The 24,663-nt window shown below is 37.6% G+C and overlaps 1 protein-coding gene and 1 long non-coding RNA gene across 7 annotated transcripts in view; both read right to left on the bottom strand.

Moving 5' to 3' along the window:
* Positions 1–5,800, bottom strand: part of LOC145537932 (uncharacterized) — a 32,641-nt gene extending 26,841 nt beyond the window's left edge. The window contains exon 1 of the long non-coding RNA XR_014076513.1: positions 5,402–5,800. This is a non-coding gene — a long non-coding RNA (uncharacterized LOC145537932). The remainder of the gene's footprint in view (positions 1–5,401) is intronic.
* Positions 1–24,663, bottom strand: part of CTNNA3 (catenin alpha 3) — a 1,864,976-nt gene that overhangs the window by 987,884 nt on the left and 852,429 nt on the right. The gene's annotated exons all lie outside the window — the stretch shown is intronic.

Below are 24,663 nucleotides of genomic sequence, written 5' to 3'. Positions count from 1 at the left end.
AACCACAGTCACAAACAACTAGCCAATCTGATCACATGGACCACAGCCTTTTCTAACTCAGTGAAACTAGGCCATGCCACGTGGGGCCACCCAAGACGGACGGGTCATGGTGGAGAGGTCTGACACAATGTGGTCCACTGGAGAAGGAAATGGCAAACCACTTCAGTATTCTTTCCTTGAGAACCTCATGAACAGTATGAAAAGGCGGAAAGATAGGACACTGAGAGATGAACTCTTCAGGTCGGTCAATATGCTACTGGAGAAGAGTGGAGAAATAAATCCAGAAAGAATGAAGGAATGGAGCCAAAGCAAAAACAACACCCAGTTGTGGATGAGACTGGTGATAGAAGCAAGGTCTGATGCTGTAAAAGCAATATTGCATAGGAGCTTGGAATGCTAGGTCCATGATTCAAGGCAAACTGGAAGTGGTTAAACAGGAGATGGCAAGAGTGGACGTTGACATTCTAGGAATCAGCAAACTAAAATGGACCGGAATGGGTGAATTTAACTCAGATGACTATTATATCTACTACTGTGGGTAGGATCCCTTAGAAGAAATGGAGTAGCCATCATGGTCAACAAAATACTCCAAAATGGATGCAATCTCAAAAACGACAGAATGATCTCTGTTCGTTTCCAACGCAAACCATTCAATATCATGGTAATCCAAGTCTATGCCCCGACTAGTAACGCTGAAGAAGCTGAAGTTGAATGGTTCTATGAAGACCTACAAGACCTTCTAGAACTAACACCAAAAAAGATGTCCTTTTCATTATAGGGGACTGGAATGCAAAAGTAGAAAGTCAAGAAACACCTGGAGTAACAGGCAAATTTGGCCTTGGAGTACAGAATGAAGCAGGGCAAAGGCTAATAGAGTTCTGCCAAGAGAATGCTCTGGTCATAGCAAACACCCTCTTGCAACAACACAAGAGAAGACTCTACACATGGACATCACCAGATGGCCAAAATCGAAATCAGATTGATTATATCCTTTGCAGCCAAAGATGGAGAATCTCTATACAGTCAGCAAAAACAAGACCGGGGCTGACTGTGGCTCAAATCAGGAACTCCTTATTTCCAAATTCAGACTTAAATTGAAGAAAGTGGAGAAAACCACTAGACCATTCAGGTATGACCTAAACCAAATCCCTTATGACTATACAGTGGAAGTGAGAAAAAGAATTAAGGGACTAGATCTGATAGAAAGAGTGCCTGATGAACTATGGACAGAGGTTCATGACATTATACAGGAAACAGGGAGCAAGACCATCCTCAAGAAAAAGCAATGCAAAAAAGCAAAATGGCTGTCTGAGAAGGCCTTACAGATAGCTGGGAAGAGAAGAGAAGCAAAAAGCAAAGGAGAAAAGGAAAGATATTCCCATCTGAATGCAGAGTTCCAAAGAATACCAAGGAGTGATAAGAAAGCCTTCCGCAGCGATCAGTGAAAAGAAATAGAGGAAAACAATAGAATGGGAAAGACTAGAAATCTCTTCAAGAAAATTAGAGATACCAAGGGAATATTCCATGCAAAGATGGGCTCAATAAAGGACAGAAACAATATGGACCTAACAGAAGCAGAAGATATTAATAAGAGGTGGCAAGAATACACAAAGAATTGTACAAAAAAGATCTTCATGACCTAGATAATCATAGAGGTGTGATCATTCACACTTACCAAGAGCCAGACATTCAGGAAAGTGAAGTCAAGTGGGCCTTAGAAAGCGTCACTACGAACAAATCTAGTGGAGGTGATGAAATACCAGTTGAGCTGTTTCAAATCCTAAAAGATGATGCTGTGAAAGTGCTGCACTCAATATGTCAGCAAATTCGGAAAACTCAGCAGTGGCCACAGGACTGGAAAAGGTCACTTTTCATTCCAATCCCAAAGAAATGCAATGCCAAAGAATGCTCAAACTACCACACAATTGCACTCATCCCACATGCTAGTAAAGTAATGTTCAAAATTCTCCAAGCCAGGCTTCAGCAATATGTGAACCATGAACTTCCAGACGTTCAAGCTGGTTTTAGAAAAGGCAGAGGAACAAGAGATCAAATTGCCAACATCCACTGGATCATCGAAAAAGTAAGACAGTTCCAGAAAAACATCTACTTTTGCTTTATTGACTATGCCAAAGCCTTTGACTGTGTGGATCACAATAAACTGTGGAAAATTCTGAAAGAGATGGGAATACCAGACCATCTGACCTGCCTCTTGAGAAACCTATATGCAGGTCAGGAAGCAACAGTTAGAACTGGACATGGAACAACAGACTGGTTCCAAATAGGAAAAGGAGTACATCAAGGCTGTATATTGTCACCCTGCTTATTTAACTTATATGCAGAGTACATCATGAGAAATACTGGCCTGAGGAAGCACAAGCTGGAATCAAGATTTCCATGCCAGGAGAAATATCAATAACCTCAGATATGCAGATGACACTACCCTTATGGCAGAAAGTGAAGAAGAACTAAAAAGCCTCTTGATGAAAGTGAGACAGGAGAGTGGAAAAGTTGGCTTAAAGCTCAATATTCAGGAAACTAAGATCATGGAATCTGGTCCCATCACTTCCTGGCAAATAGATGGGGAAACAGTGGAAACAGTGGCTGATTTTATTTTTGTGGGCTCCAAAATTACTGCAGATGGTAATTGCAGCCATGAAATTAAAAGATGGATATTCCTTGGAAGGTAAGTTATGACCAACCTAGACAGCATATTAAAAAGCAGAGACATTACTTTGTCAACAAAAGTCTGTCTAGTCAAGGCTATGGTTTTTCCAGTGGTCATGTATGGATGTGAGAGTTGGATTATAAAGAAAGCTGAGAACCAAAGAATTGATGCTTTTGAACTGTGGTGTTGGAGAAGACTCTTGAGAGTCCCTTGGACTGCAAGGAGATCCAACCAGTCCATCCTAAACTAGATTAGTCCTGGGTGTTCCTTGGAAGGACTGATGTTGAAGCTGAAACTGCAATACTTTGGCCACTTGATGCAAAGAGCTGACTCATTTGAAAAGACCCTGATGCTGTGAAAGATTGAGGGCAGAAGGAGAAGGGGATGACGGAGGATGAGATGTTTGGATGGCATCACCAACACAATGGACATGGGTTTGGGTGGACTCTGGGAGTTGGTGATGGACAAGGAGGCCTGGCGTGCTGCAGTTCATGGGGTCACAGAGAGTCGGACACGACTGAGTGAACTGAATTGAACTAAACAGGGAAACGTTTTTCTTCTTCACTCCATCAAACTCAAATCCTGAGTCAAATTTGTTTGTCTTAAAAAAAATTGTACTGTTTTAAAAGACAGAATTTGATTGATTCATTGATTCACTAGTCTCAAACTAATGTTGAGTTTCAAATAGCAGTGACATTTCTCAGGGCTGTACTGCATCTTCAAATACCAGGTGATGGATTTCCATGCTGTTTCATCAGACCAGGAAAGTTGTCACATCACTGGCTCTATTCTATATGCTCTGCTGGTTTGCTAGTTAACAATATATATTTGCTCATTCTACATGCAAACAGATCAAGGTTGACACATAAGAGCTTAACATCAGAGGAGAAAGAAATCTGTAGGACTCAGAAAAGTATCATTTACAAAACACTTCTGTCTGAAAAATGACTGGTGCTCCTACCTTCTCTCAGTAGCAATACCCTCTTTCTTGCATGATTCTGTTTCAAAATCAGTAGCTCACTAAGTCTTTGTGCTAAAACAAAAGGTCTAGTATTAAAGACGAAAAACATTGCAAATTCAGTTTCATGATTATTTTTGATAAACTCTCAAGTAATTATTTTTCTTACCCCCATTTCAAGAATCAAAGTCAGTTCCAAACAAAACATGTAATGCACTCACCCAAAGCATGTCCCCCTCCAATATATCAGAGACCAATGTCCCTGGGTTCCAAGGGCTAACAGCTCAAAAATGTAGGATGAGAAGATTTATTACCATCATACTTGTCAGACTCAATCTCTTGTGTACAACTTCTTTTATCTTCAAATTTTCATAGCTTCAATTCACTGAATCCCTACCTATGGGTTCAGTTGGACCTACTTTCAGAACTAGCCCAAGTCTATGATATGCAATGGGTCAGAGGAAGAAATCTAGGAGCAAGCCCCAGAAAATTCATAGATTATGAAGTAGAAAGTACTTAACAGGTTTGAGAACAAAAAGGAGGACATTGTGATTGGAGGGTGGTGGTCAAGGAAATATAAGATATATTATAGGCAGATCTGATGGCCTGTCAAAGATTATTCTGTCCTCTGGAACCTGTGAACCCACGACAAAAGGGATTTTGTGGATGTCATTAAGGGTACAGATTTTAGACAGAAAATTATCCTGGATTATATAAAGTGAACTCAACTTGATCACTCAAGTCCTTAAAAGTAGAATGCCTATTAGGCTGCAGTTAAAGAGAAATGAGACTACAGAAGGAAGCTCAGTGAGATAGCAGCCTGCCAAGAGTAAGATGTCCTCTTATGGTTCTGAGATGTAAGGGGACAAGAGAGAGACCTTGAGAGGCTAAGGGTGGTCCCACGTTGGGAGCCATCAAAGAAATAGAAACCAGTCCTCAACCGTGTGAAACTGAATTGTGCCAAAACCTTGAAGAGCAAGAAAAACAGATCATTTCCTTAAAATTTATGTTAATCTAATGTTAATCTTAGTCTATTAACACTATTGTGATGCTCACATAAGTGTTTGTAATATATAAGGCTCAAATGAGCTATGTGAGAAAGAGGGGAAGAGAAGTTGAACAGGAGAGAGGGAGACGGTAGTGAGAGGATTTTTAAAACCACAGAATGCTACACAAGTATATTTGTGTCGTTTAACTTATATTCAGAGTACATCATCTGAAATGCAATCCTGGATGAATCACAAGCTGGAATCAAGATTGCCAGGCGAAATACCAATAACCTTAGATATGCAGATGATATCACTCTAATGGCAGAAAGCGAAAAGAAATAAAAAGCCTCTTGATGAGGGTGAAAGAAGAGTATGAAAAACTGGCTTAAAATAACCTGAAAAAAACTAAGATCATGGTATCTGGTCCCATCAGTTCAGTTCAGTGGCTCAGTCATGTCCGAATCTGAGACCCCATGAACCGCAGCACGCTAGGCCTCCCTCTCCATCACCAACTGCCAGAGTTTACCCAAACTCATGTCCATCAAGTCGGTGATGCCATCCAGCCATCTCATCCTCTGTCGTCCCCTTCTCCTCCTGCCCCCAATCCTTCGCAGCATCAGGGTCTTTTCCAATGAGTCAGCTCTTCGCATGAGGTGGCCAAAGTGTTAAAGTTTCAGCTTCAACATCAGTCCTTCCAATAAACACCCAGGACTGATCTCCTTTAGGATGGACTGGTTGGATCTCTTTGCAGTCCGAGGGACTCTCAAGAGTCTTCTCCAACACCACAGTTCAAAAGCATCATTTTTCGGCACTCAGCTTTCTTCACCGTCCAACTCTCACATCTATACATGACTACTGGAAAAACCATAGTCTTGACTAGACGGACCTTTGTTGGCAAAGGAATCTCTCTGCTTTTTAATATGCTATCTAGGTTGGTCATAACTTACTTTCCAAGGAGTAAGCGTCTTTTAATTTCATGGCTACAATCACCATCTGCAGTGATTTTGGAGCCCAGAAAAATAAAGTCTGACACTGTTTCCACTGTTTCCCCCTCTATCTGCCATGAAGTGATGGGACCAGATGCCATGATCTTAGTTTTCTGAATGTTGAGCTTTAAGCCAACTTTTTCACTCTCCTCTCTCACTTTCATCAAGAGGCTTTTTAGTTCTTCTTCACTCTCTGCCATAAGGGTGGTGTCATCCGCATATCTGAGGTTCTTGATATTTCTCCCGGCAATCTTGATTCCAGCTTGCGCTTCTTCCAGCCCAGCGTTTCTCATGATATACTCTGCATGTAAGTTAAATGAGCAGGGTGACAATATACAGCCTTGATGTACTCCTTTTCCTCTTTGGAACCAGTCTGTTGTTCCATGTCCAGTTCTAACTGTTGCTTCCTGACCTGCATACAAGTTTCTCAAGAGGCAGGTCAGGTGGTCTGGTATTCCCATCTCTTTCAGAATTTTCCACAGTTTATTGTGATCCACACAGTCAAAGGCTTTGGCATAGTCAGTAAAGCAGAAATATATGTTTTTCTGGAACTTTCTTGCTTTTTCGATGATCCAGCGGATATTGGCAATTTGATCTCTTGTTCCTCTGCCTTTTCTAAAACCAACTTGAATATCTGGAAGTTCACGGTTCATGTATTGTTGAAGCCTGGCTTGGAGAATGTTTAGCATTAGTGTACTAGTGTGTGAGATGAGTGCAACTGTGCGGTAGTTTGAGCATTCTTTGGCATCGCCTTTCTTTGGGATTGGGATGAAAGTGACCTTTTCCAGTCCTGTGGCCACTGCTTCAAGGCAAATAGAAGAGGAAAACATGGAAGTAATGACAGATTTTCTTTCTCTTGGGATCCAAAATCACCATGGATGGTAACTTCAGCCATGAAATTCAAAGACTTGCTCTTTGGAAGGAAAGCTATAACAAACATAAACAGGTAGAGACATCAACTTGCCAAAAAAAGGCCTATATAGTCAGAACTATGGTTTTTGCCACATCATTTCAGGTGTGCGAGTTGGACCATAAAGAAGGCTGAGTGCCGAAGAATTGATGCTTTTGAATTGTGGTGCTAGAGAAGACTCTTAGAGTCCCTTGGACAGCAAGGAGATCAAACCAGTCAATCTCAAAGGAAATCAACACTGAATATTCATTGGAAGGACTGATACTAAGCCGAAGCCCCAATACTTTGGCCACCTGATGTGAAGAGCCATCTCATTGGAAAAGACCCTGATGCTGGGAGTGATTGAAGGCAAAAGGAGGAGGGGCAACAGAGGGTGAGATGGTTGGATGGCATCACTGACTCAACAGACTTGAGTTTTAGCAAACTGGGAGATAGTGAAGGACAGGGAAGCGTAGAGTGCTGAAGTCCATGGGGTCGCAAAGAATTGGACACAACTTAGTAAACAACAACAGAAACAAGGTCACTACTAAATTATACAAAGAAGTTTATAATTTCATTACAACCCCTGGACTAGATATTTTGGGTTCATATTTTCTGAGATCCCACAAATTGCCATATCATAGTACAGAAAGTTCAGACAAGTGAAAAAGCACTAGATTGGATAACCAGAGGTCTGCAGTTTAGTCTCAGTTCTGCTGTTGTCAAACGTAACTTTGTGCATGTCCCTACACCTCTCTGATTTGTATTGATTTATGGCCTTGTACATTGTATAAAAATATCAAGAGCAACATGTTAAAAATAACAAAATTATAAGACATTTATTTTTATAACAGCAATAATTGCAGTTCCTTTCCATCTTTTATTTAAAAGATGAGAACCCTTACTTAAGGAAAGGAGAAGAAAAGCTTTAAGTACAATGGCAACTAAAATGGCAACTCAAACAAGGTGAAATTGCTTCCGAAGCACTGATCTTTTAATTAGAGAGAATGTCACAACGCAATCTGTTCTCTTAGCTTCATTATTTTGAATCTGTTTCTTGTTTCCCAATAAACTGAATAAATAAACAGTGATTTTTAAAATTAATTATGTAGCGCAATTTTCCTCCAGGAAAACCAATATAGCTTAATTTTCATTAACTATATTGTAAATTGCATTACTCTTTTGGAAAACATTCAAGGGTGCTTTTATTTATAAACCAATTGATGAGAAGAGTAATACATTTAGATTGTGTTTGGCCACTTCCAAGGGGGGTTTCTTATTTGAAAAAACTAAATAGAATTCAACAATGGTATTGTTCCTTCTAAACTTTTTAAAATGAAAAACTACTCAATATATCCTTAAATCCAGAAATAGTGGCAGCCAGGGTAAAACTGCAGAATTCAGGATGCTAATTAGCTAACCATGACTGTATATATAATGAAGATATTAAGCTTTCTCTAAGAACATTGCAACTTGAAGTTCAAATAAGTAACGTTACAGGATAATTGGGAAATATGATTAACTGATTTAAACACTACTGAAAATGCAGCACAATTCCCTTTCAAAAGGAAGAACAAACATATTCTACAGACAAATGCCAAAATCAGAATTAGTATGTAGTCAAGAAAGAAGGTGACTAAGAGTACATGGGTAACCATCTTGAATAAATCACTTTAAAGGGAGTCACAGTGTGAATGAGCCATAATTATATGGCTCTTAACTTGGCTCATGTTTTTTTCTCTTTCAATTGCAAATCCCCTCAACTGTCAAGTTTAGTTGTCTCTTTGAGATGTTACTATACATGGTAACAGATGAATCGGCTATTCTGTGAGTTTTATAATGATCTTAGCTCACAGAGTAAAGGCATTAAGCTTAGGTGAGAAAAGGCTTGACCCTAGGGTGCTTGCATGCATTTTTCTATTGCAGAAAATCTTTACAAAGCTCATAGGAATATTTGAAAAAACATCAGAAAATAATCTGAAATTCAGAAGTAACTGAGATATCCTGTACATTTTCATGGCTTGCCCTGACTGTACATTTAAATAGTGCATGCATGCTCAGTCATGTCAGACTCTTTGGGACTGCAGCCTGCCAGGCTCCTCTGTCCTTGGAATTTTCCAGGCAAGAATACTGGAGTGGGTTGCCATTTCCTCCTCCAGGGCATCTTCTTGACCCAGGGATCAAAGCCACATCTCCTTGATAGCAGGTGGATTCTTAATTATTGAGCCACCTGGGAAGCACTTGTTTATATAGAAGAGTAAATAAATAAATCAACAAACAATTCCCAAGGAGAAAGGGTATTTTAACAGGGATGGCTAATCTTAACCCTCTGGGTTATTTTAGATTATTCCAAATAATTATATACAACCACCCTAATATTCAGGATATCAAGAACAAAAATAATTTCATGAAATCAGTGTAAAGATGGATTAATGTGCAAACATTCTAGAGGAGATGGTCAAGAGAATACTGCAAAATATTTCAAAATAGAAAACTGATTAAGCAGAAGTATAAACAAGCAATAGGAAGAAATAAAAATCATAATCAATTTGCCTGACAGGAATTTATACTTATAGCTGCAAGACAACTACAGTGACTTGTATTTACCTTACTGGCTGCTAATCAGAGTGATGATGATAAAGGCTATGAAATACAAGACTTCTTGGATAAGCTTAGAGAATTAAACTTATTCAATCCAAGAAAATAATGGAGAGAAAAATAGGGGAAATCTTATATGCTAGAATTTAATGCAAGGTAGATCATTTCAACACTGAATGAAAATTTCCAATTATTTTGCTGTAAGAATATATACCTAGTTCTTCTGATTTGACATAGGTATGCCTAAAGGATCATGGTCAATCAAAACTAAATCCAGAAAACAAGATGGCAGAGGAGTAGGTGGATGTGGAATACATCTCTCTCCACAGATACATCAGGAATACACCTTCAGATACAGAAGTATATGCAGAACACCAGCTGAGAGCAGACAGGAGTACCTGACCAGAGGAAAAGAATGTATTGCTGTGTTGCTAAGTCGCTTCAGTCGTGCCCGACTCTGCGCGACCCCATAGATGGCAGCCCACCAGGCTCCGCCGTCCCTGGGATTCTCCAGGCAAGAATACTGGAGTGGGTTGCCATTTCCTTCTCCAATGCACAAAAGTGAAAAGTGAAAGTGAAGTCACTCAGTCATGTCTGACTCGTAGCGACCCCATGGACTGCAGCCTACCAGGCTCTGCCGTCCCTGGGATTTTCCAGGCAAGAGTACTGGAGAGGGGTGCCAGAACCATGCAAAACTTGGTAGGATGAAGGAACTAGGGGAAAAAACAGGAGTGTTAGTAGGACTGGACCTGTCTTCAGCTGAACTGAAGCAGGGGCCAATCCTCACATTGGGGCAATCCTCTGAGTCAGAGGAGAAACACTTAAGGCTAAGAGCGAAACAGCTGATCTGTGGCAGCCTAAATGGAATGAGAATCAGACAGTCCTTGCGTAGCTATACATACCCTGGATAGGGACAAGGGTCCCCTGGAAGGGGCAGCAGCTGGGAGCTGGAGTTTGGGGAGAGTGGAGTGATCCCAGGGTGAGGGCTGCTGTTGACAGATGGATTGAGGGAATGTGAGGGAGGAGACTGTGTTGGAAAATGCCAGTGGAGGAAAGCCGGGCAGCCATGCAAGTAAGGCGATACTGCTTAGTCACGTGTAGGGGTTGGAGCCATCACCATAGCCTCTTTCTCCCCACATGCCAACATTGGCAGCTGAACAATAGACAGGCCTGACACACTGAACTACAGAGCAAGACCCCACCCAGGGTGCTCCTTTAAGTGACTGATGCAGGAACTACAGAGTAGGACCCCAATCAGGGGTGCCCCTCTATGTGCCTGAAATGCTGAACAACAGAGAAGGACCCCAGGCAAGGGAGCCCTCTAAGTTTCTGAATGGGCTGAGATACAGAGAAAGACTGGCCAAAGAGGCCTTCTGATTGCCAGCTACAAGGGCTCAAAAAAGTCTGTGATAGGGCCGTAACTCCTGCGGTGGAGGCAGTCCGTGTTCCTGCACACTTGGCACCACCAGGGTCCCCACAAGCCAAGCAGCTGCGCTACCTTCACCTCAACTTCACTGGGACAGAGCTGCCACAGGCAAAAGTCTTGTGTCTATGCTCACAGGGTCATTTCAGTAGTGCCCGATTCTTTGCGACCCTGTAGACTGTGGCCTGCCAGGCTTCTCTGTCAGGGAAGGGGATTCTCCAAGCAAGAATACTGGAGTGTATTGGCCAATACTGGTTGCCATACCCTTCTAGAGCACTATGTTTCCTGCTGCCCTAGCCACCAACTCCTCTGAGTACCTGGTGCTGCTAGAATCCTTGTGACCCAAGCAGCTGCACCTTCTCCATACCTGGCCCTCAGAAGGGCAAACCCAAGTCCTCCAGGGCAGCCTCAGGAGCAAACCCCAGTGGACGACCCCCATGCAGAGGTGGAAATAAAACCACAGTTGAAACCCAGGGGCAGTGTGGCTAAGAAAGAAGACCTAAAACCTTCCCACCAGCTGTACAAGCTTCAGATTAAATCCACACAATCAACTAGGCAGGCTCTGTTTCTATGGAATATATATAAGGTCACTGAGAGCTCCCACAAAAGAAAACGCACTAATTCTAATAGCTGTGGACACTGGAGGCAAGAACACATAGGAGTAGGACAGATTAGCATCTGAGCTGCCCCCACAGCAGGTCCAGAGATCAACACAGTGGAGAGCATCCTAGGGAGGTGAGGTGGACTGGGACTCCCAGCAAGGGAAAGGACTCTCACAGCAATGACTCAAGTAAAACATTTATTATTCTTATGTTTTGACTTAATTTGTAGATTCTTTTGGATTTTTCTTTTTTTGTCTTTTTCCCCTCTCTGTTGTAGTTGTCAATTTTATTGGCACTATGAAATCTAATTAAACTTTTGAGCTTTTTTTCCTCAGTCACATTTTTTATTGCTGTTATAAACCTCTGCCTATATGTTGGGCTTTTTCAGTTCTATGGAGTTTTCCTTTTTTTCCTTTCTTTCTTTTCTCTTTTTTTAATTTTAATTTTTAATTTTTAAACCTATTATATTTTTTCTACACTTATTCCTGTTTTCCTTTCCTACTGTTCTTTTCCCCTTGCAGTAAATCTTTAATGTATATAAATCTTCATCTACCTCTATTTAACTCTGCATACCTATTCTTTCTTTCTTTTCTTTCCTCTCAACATATTTGTTAGTTTTATTTTCACTGCTTTATTCTCCAATTGGTATCTTGCTCTAGTTTTGTTTTCCAGTTTGTGCTTTAGTTAGTTTTCTTCTAGTAGATATAATTTTTGGTTTCCTTTATTCACTGGGTCAATCTATTATACTTTATTTTTGTTAGACTGTTTTGATTTTGCTTATGGGTGTATACATATATGTGCATATTCAGTCACACTTTTTATTGCTGTTATAAACATCTGCCTCTACGTTGGGCTTTTGCAGTTCTGTGGAGTTTTCCATTTTTTTTTTTTTCTTTTTTCTTTCTTCTTCCATTTTTTTCTTTTCTTTTTTAATAATTTTAAATTTTAATGTTTTAAAAATCTATTATATTTTTCCTACATGTATTCCTTTGTTTCCCTTTCCTACTGTTCTTTTCCCCTTGCAGTTAATCTTTAATGTATATAAATCTTCTTCTACCTCTATTTAACTTTGCATATTTATTCTTTCTTTCTTTTCTTTCTTTCCTTTCCTCTCAACATATTTGTTAGTTTTGTTTTCATTGCTTTATTCCCCCACTTGGCACCTTGCTTTAGTTTTGTTTTCCAGTTTGTGCTTTAGTTAGTTTTGTTCTTAACTGGTAAATATAATTTTTGATTTACTTTGTTCTCCAGGTCAACCTACTGTATTTTTGTTGGACTGTTTTCACTTTGCTCATGGGTATATATGTATATGTGTATATTCCATTATTTTAATTATTATTTGCTTAATTTGGTAAGTGCAGTTTGTCTGGGGTTCATCTTTGGTTTCTCATTCTTGATATTTCTTTTAATCTCACTTAATGCTGTAACAAACCACTTCTGGAATCTCCTTTCCTGACCAGAGATCAAGCCCTGAGCCTTTGGAGTGGGAGCATTGACTCCAAGATCCTAGCTACCAGAAAACTAACCCTAGGGAGTATCAAATAATGAGAACTCACACAAAGGAAACCACTTGAATACAAGACCTGGCATCAACCAACAACCAGTAGCACACTGTGCAGGACACCTCATCTAAAAACAACAAACAACTTAAAAATACAAACCCAATCATCAGCAGAGAAGATTACACCTCACTCAGCCTTGCCCATCAGAAGAAAACAAACAAACAAAAACTGATCACAAATCTCACCCTATAGGAAGCTTACACAAACCACTGGACCAAACTTAGGAGGGCAGAAACCAAAAGGAAGAAAGAATCCAAACTTGAAGCCTTGGAAAAAGAGACCTCAAACACAATTAAGTTAAACAAAAATAACAATGAAAAGGCAGAGAAATACTACACAAATGAAGGAGCAAACTACAAACACAGAAGTCCAAATACATGAAGAGGAAACAGGCAAACTACCTGAAAAATAATTCAGAATAATGATAGTAAAGATGATCAAAAACCTGGAAAACAAAATGGAGAAAATGCAAGAATCAATTAACAAAGACTTAGAAGAATTAAAGAATAAACACACAGAGACAAACAACAAAATTGCTGAAATTAAAAATACTCTAGAAGGAATCAATAGCAGAATATCTGAATAAGAACAAATCAGTGAGTTGAATGATAAAACGGTCAAAATGACTTCTGAAGAGCAGAATAAAGTAAAAAGAATGAAAAGAACTGAGGATAGTCTCAGAGACTTCTGGAAAAATATCAAACACACCAACATTTGAATTATAGGGGTCCCAGTAGAGGAAGAGAAAGAGTATGAGAAAATTTTTGAAGTGATTATAGATGAAAATTTCCCCAACATGGAAAAGGAAAGTCAATTAAATCCAAGAGGCACAAAGAGTCCCATACAGGATAAACCCAAGCAGAAACATGCCAAAAGACATACTAATCAAATGGACAAAGATTAAACACAAAGAAAGAATATTAAAAGCAGCAAGGGAGAACCAACAAGTAACATACAAGGGAAATACCATAAGCTTAACAGCTGATCTTTCAGCAGAAACTCTTCAGGCCAGAAGGGATCAGCAGGATATATTTGAAGTACTGAAAGGGAAAAATCTACAACCAAGATTACAGTGACCAGAAAGGATCTCATTCAAAATTGATGGAGAAATCAAAAGCTTTTCAGACAAGCTAAAGTTAAAAGAATTCAGTACCACCAAACCAGCTTTACAACAAATGTTAAAGGGACTTATATAGTCAAGAAATACAAGAGAAGAAAAAAGATCTATGAAATCAACCCCAAACAATTAAGAAAATGTCAATAAGAACATATATATATACACACACACACACATATATATACATAATGACTTTAAATGTAAATGGATTAAATGCTCCAACCAAAAGACAAAGACTGCCTGAATGTATACAAAAACGTGACCCATATATATGCTGTCTACAAGACCCACTTCACACCTAAAGACACATATAGACTGAAAGTGAGAGGAAGGAAAAATATATTCCATGCAAATGGGAAGCAAAAGAAAGCTGGAGTAGCAATCCTCATATCAGACAAAATAGACCTTAAAATAAAGAAGATTACAAGAGATAAGGAAGGACACTACCTAATGATCAAGGCATCAATCCAAGAGGAAGACATAACAATTGTAAATATCTATGCACCCAACATAGAAGCACCACAATACATAAGACAAACTCTAACAGACACAAAGCAGAAACTGATAGTAACACAATAATAGTAGGAGACTTTAACACCCCACTCAGACCAATGGACAGATCATCAAAACAGAAAATTAATAAACACAAGTCTTACATGATACTTTATATGAGATGGATCTCATTGATATCTTCAGGACATTCTATCCAAACGCAAAAGAATACACCTTCTTCTCAAGTGCACATGGAATATTTTTCAGAATAAACAACATCTTGGGTCACAAATCAAACCTCAGTTAATTTAAGAAAATTGAAATTGTATCAAGCATCTTCTCCAACACAATGCTATGAGACTAGATATCAATGACAAGAAAAAAACTATAAGAAACACAAACACATGGAGATTAAACAACACGTTTCTAAACAACCAACAAGCTACTGAAGAAATCAAAAGGGAAATCAAAAACTTTCTAGAAACAAATAACAATGAAAACACAACTCAAAACATATGAGATGCAGCAAAAGCAGTTCTCAGAGGGAAGTTTATAGCAATACAATCCTACCTCAAGAAAGAAGAAAAACATCAAATAGGCAACCTAAATTTACACCTAGAACAACCGGAAAAATAGGAACAAAAACCGCCAGAAATAGTAGAAGGAAAGAAATCATAATGATCTGAGCAGAAGTAAATGAAAAAGAAATGAAAGAAACAATAACAAAGATTAATAAAACTAAAAGCTGGTTCTTTGAGAAGATAAACAAAATTGACAAGCTTTTAGCCAGACTCATCAAGAAAAAAAGAGAGAAGAATCAAATCAACAAAATTAGAAATGAAAAAGGAGAGGCTATAACACACAATACAGAAATACTAAAGTTTTCATTCCAATCCCAAAGAAAGGTAATGCCAAAGAATGCTCGAACTACTGCACAGTTGCACTCATCTCACACGCTAGTAAAGTAATGCTCAAAATTCTCCAAGCCAGGCTTCAGCAATACGTGAACCGTGAACTTCCAGATGTTCAAGCTGGTTTTAGAAAAGGCAGAGGAAACAGAGATCAAATTGCCAACATCCACTGGATCATCAAAACAGCAAGAGTGTTCCAGAAAAACATCTACTTTTGCTTTATTGACTATGCCAAAGCCTTTGACTGTGTGGATCACAATAAACTGTGGAAAATTCTGAAAGAGATGGGAATACCAGACCACCTGACCTGCCTCTTGAGAAACCTGTATGCAGGTCAGGAAGCAACAGTTAGAACTGGACATGGAACAACAGACTGGTTCCAAAGAGGAAAAGGAGTACATCAAGGCTGTATATTGTCACCCTGCTTATTTAACTTATATGCAGAGTACATCATGAGAAACACTGGCCTGAGGAAGCACAAGCTGGAATCAAGATTTCCGTGCCAGGAGAAATATCAATAACCTCAGATATGCAGATGACACCACCCTTATGGCAGAAAGCGAAGAAGAACTAAAGAGCCTCTTGATGAAAGTGAAAGAGGAGAGTGAAAAAGTTGGCTTAAAGCTTAACACTCAGAAAACTAAGATCATGGCATCTGGTCCCATCACTTCATGGGAAATAGATGGAGAATCAGTGGAAACAGTGTCAGACTTTATTTTTGGGGGCTCCAAAATCACTACTGATGGTGATTGCAGTCATGAAATTAAAAGACGCTTACTCCTTGGAAGGAAGGTTATATTTAAAAGCAGAGACATTACTTTGCCAACAAAGGTCCGTCTAGTCAAGGCTATGGTTTTTCCATTGGTCATGTATGGATATGAGAGTTGGACGATGAAGAAAGCTGAGCACCAAAGAATTGGTGCTTTTGAACTGTGGTGCTGGAGAAGACTCTTGAGAGTCCCTTGGACTGCAAGGAGATCCAACCAGTCCTTCCTAAAGGAGATCAGTCCTGGGTGTTTATTGGAAGGACTGATGTTGAAGCTGAAACTCCAATACTTTGGCCACCTCATGCGAAGAGCTGACTCATTGGAAAAGACCCTGATGCTGGGAAGGATGGGAGCAGGAGGAGAAGGGGACGACAGAGGATGAGATGGTTGGATGGCATCACCGACTCAATGAACATGGGTTTGGGTAGACTCCGGGAGTTGGTGATGGATAGGGAGACCTGGTGTGCTGCGATTCATGGGGTCACAAAGAATCGGACATGACTGAGTGACTGAACTGAACTGATAAGAGACTATTATGAACGGCCATATGGTAATAAAATGGATAACCTGGAAGAAATGGACAAATTCTTAGAAAAGTTCAATCTTCCAAGACTGAACCTGGAAGAAATAGAAATTATGAAAATCCAATTACAAGCACTGAAATCGAAGCTGTCATCAAAAATCTCCCAAATACAAAAGCCCAGGACCAGATGACTTCACAGGAGAATTCTATCAAACATTTAGAGAAGAGCTAATGCCTATCCTTCTAAATTTTTTTCCAAAAATTGCAGAGGAAGGAACACTTCCAAACTCTTTCTACAAGGCTACCATCACCCTGATAAAAACAAAAACCAGACAGAAACAACACAAAAAAAGAAAACTTTGCACCAATATCACTGATGAACATAAATGTAAAAATCCTCAACCAAAACTTCCCCAAACAGAATTCAGGAACACATCAAACAGCTCATACAGCATGATCAAGTTGGGTTTATTCTAGGAATTCAAGGATTCAAAATGTGCAAATCAATCAATGTGAAACACTCTATTAACAAGTTGAAAGATAAAAACCATATGATCATCTCAATAGATGCAGAAAAATCCTTTGACAAAATTCAGCACCCATTTATGAATAAAACTTTTCAAAAAATAGGCATAGAATGAACCTACCCCAACATAGTAAAGACCATATATGATAAGCCTACAGCAAACATTATTCTCAATGGTGAAAAACTGAAAGCATTCCTCCTAAGATCAGGAACAATACAAGGGTGTCCACTTTCACCACTATTATTCAACATAGTTCTGGAAGTCCTAGCTAAAGCAATCAGAGAAGAAAAAGAAATAAAAGAAATCCAGATCAGAAAAGAGGAAGTCAAGCTCTCACTGTTTGCAGATGACATGATAATGTACATAGAAAACCCAAAAGATAGTATCAGAAAATTACTAAAGCTAATCAGTGAATTTAACAAAGTTGCAGGATACAAAATCAATACACAGAAATCACTTGCACTTCTATATACTAACAATGAAAAATCAGATAGAGAAATTAAGGAATCAAACCCATTCACCATTACAACAAAAAGAATTAAATATCTAGGAATAAACTTACCTAAGGAAACAAAAGAACTGTACACAGAAAATTATAAGATACTAATGAAAGAAATCAAAGATGATGTAAACAGATGGAGAGATATTCCATGTTCCTGGGGAGGAAGAATTAATATTGTGAAAATGACTATACTACCAAATGCAGCCTACAGGCTCAATGTATTAACAATTAACATATTAACAATGGTATTTTTCACAGACCTAGAACAAAAAATTTTACAATCCATATGGAAACACAAAAGACCCCGAACAGCCAAATAGTCTCGAGAAAGCAGTATGGAGCTGGAGGAATCAACCTTTCTGACTTCAGATTGTACTACAAAGCTACAGTCATCAAGACAGTATGGTACTGGCACAAAAACAGAAATATAGATCAATGGAACAAGATAGAAAGCCCAGAAATAAACCCCTGTACCTATGGGTACCTTATTTTTGACAAAGAAGCAAGAATATTCAATGGGCAAAGATAGCCTCTTCAATAAACAGTGCTGGGAAAACTGGACAGCTGCATGTAAAAGAATGAAACGAGAAAACTTCCTAACACCATCACAAAGATAAACTCAAAATGGATTAAAGACCTAAATGTAAGAACAGAAACTACAAAACTCTTAGAGGAAAACATAGGCAGAACATTGGATGACATAAACCAAAGCAAGATCCTCTATGACTTACCTCCTAGAGTAATGGAAATAAAAACAGAAGTAAACAAGTGGGACCTGATTAAATTTAAAAGCTTTTGCACAGCAAAGGAAACTATAAGCAAAGTGAAAAAGGCAACCCTCAGAATGGGAGAAAATAATAGCAAATGAAACAACTGACAAAGTATCAGTTTCCAAAATATACAAGCAGCTCATACAACTCAATGCCAGAAAAATAAACAACCCAATCAAAAAGTGGGAAAAAGACCTAAGCAGACATTTCTCCAAAGAAGACATACAGATGGCTAACAAACACATGAAAAGATGCTCAACATCACTCATTATTAGAGAAATGCAAATCAAAACTACAAAGAGACATCACCTCACACCAGTCAAAACGGCCATCATCAAAAAGTGTATAAACAATAAATGTTGGAGAGGGTGTGGAGAAAAGGGAATGCTCTTGCACTGTTGGTGGGAATATAAATTGATGTAGTCACTATGGAAGATGGTATGGAGATTCCTTAAAAAACTAGGAATAAAACCACCATATGACCCAGCAATCCTACTCCTAGGCATATACCCTGAGGAAACGAAAATTGAAAAAGACACATGTATCCCATTGTTCATTGCAACACTATTTACAATAGCTAGAACATGGAAGCAACCTAGATGTCCATCAACAGATGAATGGATAAAGAAATTGTAGTACATATACACAATAGAATATTATTCAGCCATAAAAAGGAGCACATTTGAGTCAGTTCTGATGAAGTGGATGAACCTAGAACCTATTATATAGAGTGAAGTGAGTCACAAAGAGAAAGATAAATATCGTATCTAACACATATATGTGGAATCTAGAAAAATCGTACTGAAGGATTTATTTATTTAGGAGAAACAGACATAGAGAAAAGTCTTATGGACATGGGGAGAGGGCAGGAAAGGGTGAGAGGTATGGAAAGAGTGACATGGAAACTTACATTACCATATGTAAAATAGATAGCCAACAGGAATTTGCTGTATGGCTCAGGAAACTCAAACAGGGGCTCTGTGTCAACCTAGAGGGGTGAGATGGGGCAGGAGATGGGAAGGAGGTTCAAAAGGGAGGGACTATATGGATACCTATGGCTGATTCATGTTGAGGATTGACAGAAAACAACAAAATTCTGTAAAGCAATTATCCTTCAATAAAAAAATAAATTAAAAAAAAAAAACAAAAAACACCTATATCCAAGTGGGTCCTTTGGCAGAGGCAGAAAGAAAAATTTGGAAAGATTCTTGCAATAGGGATGCTATCTTATTCATTCTTATATTCTTTGCATGTAACACTGGTGAAAAAGCTGTACGTATTTGACATATGTATACATTTCTAAATTTTATGTTTAAGTGGCATCATCTACAGAGTACATTTGCAGAATAAATTATACCAGAAAGATAAAAATCTTATTCAATGTTACTGAAATAATTTCTAGATGAAATACATACAAATACAACAAAAATATTAAATTAGGTACTAACTTTATTTATGAATTTACTAGTTGCTGTCTTGAGTTCTCAAAATAGTCTGAGAGGCAATTTACAGAAATTAAAAAATTGTTAATTTGTAGAAAAAAGTTGGTTCCAGACATCACTACTAATTTGAGCAGAGTATTGTAAGTGAAAGAGTTTGAAAAGAACTCAGGACTAATGGATAACAGAAACTACATTCTCTCTATTACTCTAATCAACATTATCCATAACTCTGATTTTCCATGTTTTTTTAATTGTTTTTTATGTCTTCTATGAGTGTCTATTCTATCAGTTCCCCTCCCTTCATTCTTGCCCTCAAGTATGACTAAATATTACACAATGCCTAACTTAGGTCCAGCTTGTTTCTTCAAAGACTAGATTTTTGAAAAGTCATCAAAAAGACACAAGTAAAACATAGAAACATAAAGCAAGGACAACTTAATGTAAACAAAGAATTTTTGTAACCAGAAAGTTAAAAATGTATGTCTATAAATAAAACTAAAACATTTAAATATAGGGTACTATTTATATAGTAACTGAAACACAGCCATTTTTGTCTCCATATTGTTGTGAATTCATATTTTAACAAAGACATTCATAATTACTTTCCTGGTAATATTTATCACTTTGATTCCATTTCAGATTTTTATGGAGATTTCTTTAAAGTACAACAATCTCAACAAAGAAAGGAAAGACACAGGATTCAGCAGTTCCTGGTTTTCATATGTAATTGAAGTCAATTAACTGTGGCATCAAATAAAAAAGCCTTGCTTCCCTTGATGCAGATCTTTGCAAACTGTACTTTATGTGAATACATAGAGTAGAATTTTCACTTACATTAAGATTAGAAAAATGATTGGAGCTTTGGTAAATATTGAAGAAATTCACGATAAATTTAGAAGTGGTCCATTGAGTAGCCACATTTTTGTATAATTGTGCCATCTTTGAAAGCTGACGAGGGAAAAGTGACAGATGAAAATAAGTGAGAATGACCTTTTTGGAAGTATGGGATGGTAGTGCACCATTAGAAACAAATTCAGCCTCAATTCCATACTTCACTTTCTTTGGGGCTTAGAAGGGTCTAGGATTAAACATGATCTGTGTGACCAATGACTGTTTGGGTCTAAAATGCCCTTAAAGCTCTGTTCGAAATCTCACACTTTACTGTGTGAGACAGGAGGCATGAATTGTGCTTTTACTTGTCATCAACCAGATACCTCTCGCAAGACTTCAAGTATCTCATCTGACAAGCATTGGGTATCCACAGAATTTCTGTCACAACCTTAAAGAATATTCACATTTTTTTGGTGAGGTAGATCAAAATGTATTATCACTAAAATCACTAAGATTTGTTAATTAAGTTGGGAAAATTAATTTCTAGAAATTTTTAACATAAAATGTTCTCTCATATATTTTCTTCAACTGTGTTATTTCCTTTGGCTTCTTTCTTTTTTCTATATTTCAAGAAAGGGAGGCAGTATAATATAATCATTGATACCGTCAACTCTGGACTCTGGAGTCTGACTGTGTAGTGTGAATCCAGCCCTGCCTGTTTACTACTTATAAACTCTGGTAAAGTCACTTCATCTCTTTGTACCTGAGTTTCCTCATTTATAAAGTGGGGATAGCACAAGTGTTTCCTTATAATAAAGTCATGAGGATTAATGGAGGCAATACATACAAAACCCTAGAACAGAGCCTGCCTCAACACTGACATAAACCATAACAATTAGTAGCAACAAGTTTAGCATAAGATCAGATACTTATTTTTAAATTTAAATACTTCATAGTGCTTCATAAAGAGTGCCATGACTTTCAGATACTTTACAACTGAATATATCCTGCCTTCAAGCTCTGAATGACTATGACTATAGTACGTATGTGTGTATAGATAGATAGATAGATAGATAGATAGATATGTTGTTTAGTCACTAAGTCATGTCCAATTCTTTTGAGACCCCCATGGGATTCTCCAGGGAAGAATCTTGGAAGAAAAAAAATATATATATATACACATACATATATGTATGTGTATATATATATATATATATATATATATAAAGGGTCCTATGAAACAACACAGTTTATATTTTTGTTTCTTTGAAACTTCAATACTTACATTACATAACAAGTTGTGGGGGTGGGGGTGGGTGGGGGGAGTTTGGCCAGATGGTAGGTCCTTGGGTCACAGTTTGGTTGGTTAGTTGACTGGTTGGTCGATTTTATTAATGATATTCTTTTAGGGTTTTTTTTTTTCTCATACAGATTTTATAGCATATCCAATAGGTTATGTTCTGATATTAAAGACCATGTTTGATAGTAACATGGATCATAAATCATTTCTTAAATAATATTGGTAAACAACTGAGTGAAGACTTGTCTTTCTCAAATATAACTCCTGCCTCAACAGTTTCATGTTAAAGTCCTATTCTTTCTGGGCTACTTCCAGAATCTTCAAGGCCACATCCAGACCCCATGGCTCAGAGTACAAGGACTTCACTGATCAGAACTTTCCCCACCTGGTTCTCTAGTCTCATCTCTCTAGGTCCATGTTATCATCCCCTGGTCCATGGGAATTCATGTCTGCTTCTCCCTCTGTCTGAACCCTCCTGTCTCTACCTTTATGCTGGCCAACTCCTACCCATTCTTTAGGACTCAGCTCAAGGCCTCTCTGGCTTTGATGCCTCTCCTGTGGGCTCCTCTGGCAGCACTCTGTGTTCACTTCCATCAGCACTTACCACTGTAGAATAATTGTTAGTTAAGTATCTCTGTTAACAGATCTTAAGTTCCATTATTACAGAATCTGTGGCTTATTAATCTTTTTATCACAAGAATATTACACTTACATTTATTAATCTCTCATTAAAAATTGGTTGACTGAATGAGATTACCTACCCTGGTTCCTGGCCCCATGTTTAAAATGTCTGCTTTTTGTAAAAATAATGAGGAATTCTGAGTTCTTTAAGGATGTATTTTTTCAGTGAAAAGGAGTAAGATGTTTAATCATATAAAGTGTTAACTTTTATGAAAGAAAAGAGGGATAGGAATACATATATAGATATATCTATAATATTTTTTAGAAAAAACAAACCAAAAATGAATTAAAATGGTAACATCCAGGGGAAAAGGGCAAGGTAAATAAGCTAAAGTTCTCTGAATATGCTTTACTTTGAAGTTTTAACTTTGGGCATGTAGTAATGTTTTAAATAATCTTTAAACAGTTAATTCAAACTAAAAAAATAATCCATAGAAACCAAAGGCAAAATGAAACAAGGGAATATAACTGTATGAACTGGTAGCTTAACCACATGCAAATTATTTTAAGTGGCATAAACCAATAAGTTGATTATATACTCCTAGCGAGTATATCCTAATGACAATAACAACTGCAAAGAAAACTTCAGTTGTTTTTACTAATTACATTATTAATATTGTTGTTGTTATTCTGAAGTATTATTAAATTATTGTATATGTACAATCTTATGGAACTAAACTTCTCAGTTTAAGAAAAAATAAATAAACATATGAAATAAAATACTTCGCAAACAAAAACCTATAATCCAAAATTTGAATTGGAAATATGGAAAATATGGAGATATCAATATAAACAAAGTATTTCTTTTAAAATCTTGCTATCAAAAAGGCCTAGAATTTGTTGCCAGTTGACTAGCCGTGAGCCTCCTTAATATCCAGATTGTGGGCTATGAACCTCATTTCCTACAAAAGGAACCAAGATGCCTTAGTGATATGGCTGTTTCCTGGTCTGAGCTGAAAATATAAGAGAAGAGCTTGGGACTGCTTGGCCTACCAGAAAGTGAGACTATATCAGTGACCACTGGGATAATTTCAAAAGGATTCAGAGGTAAAATTGACGAGGTTCTTATTAGCAAAAATGAGATAAGTTCAACAACAAAAAACAATAACAGCAATGAATTAAAAATCATCAAATATGATAAGATCCATAAGGTTACAGTGACAAATAAAAACAGTTTAAGAGTCATCTCCAGAGAATTTTAGAGAATCAAACTATTATTCTGAAAACTTATAATTAAAGAGAAAGAATCAAGTATTTTTCTGCTTTCCTATACAAATTGTGCCTCAACATAAACACTTGATGAAGTAAAGTTATTTTCTAGAAAAGAATTCCAGTTATTAAATGAAAAAGAAATGATAGACTCTTACTATATTGCAATACTTGTTGAAAAAATAGACCTGTATAATAATTATCAGTGAAAACTAAACCATTCGGTGAACAACTGACAGAGCACTTTTTAATGGATGAGCTAATCGAACCACATATAAACCTATGGATCAATCTTAACACCAAAATAAAGATAGGCATTGTGGATTTCCTAATGTGGCACAATGGGAGAGATACAACATTCTGAATGAAGTGTTATTGCCAAAACATCAAAACTGGATCTGATCAAATTTCTATGTATAGATGCAGCCTAGGAAATAGGGATCAGAGGAAGCTGTAAAGAGAATCGTGGAGGAGCATTCAGAAAAATACATGAGTGTGGGAAATTCTATAGGAAAATAACCTAGTTTCTTTAACAAATAAAGTACAAAGGGAAAATGGAGGTGAGAGTTTATAGTTTAAAGGAATTTTAGATTTAGATTACAAAAATACAAAGTGAAGGTCTAGTCTGGATTCTGATTCTAAAAATCCAACCATATATGTATGTATACATGAGTATGTGTGTATAAATACATATTGAATTTGATACTGACTAGTATTTGATTGCTGTTATTGTTTAATCACTAAGTCGTGTTCAACTCTTTGCAACTGCATGGATCTTCCTAACCTAGGGATTGAACTTGCATCTCATGCATTGGCAGGCGGATTCTTAATCACTGAGACAACAGGGAAGCCTGGTATTTGACTGGAAGTTACCAATTTTTTACTAACTTTTTAAAATGAGACAATATTCTTTTTA

This window comes from Giraffa tippelskirchi, chromosome 2, assembly GCF_054371585.1.
Source record: "Giraffa tippelskirchi isolate mGirTip1 chromosome 2, T2T-mGirTip1v1.2.pri, whole genome shotgun sequence".
Lineage (NCBI taxonomy): Eukaryota > Metazoa > Chordata > Mammalia > Artiodactyla > Giraffidae > Giraffa > Giraffa tippelskirchi.
Note: the sequence above shows the minus strand (reverse complement) of the source record. Positions and strands in the feature narration are given on the sequence as shown.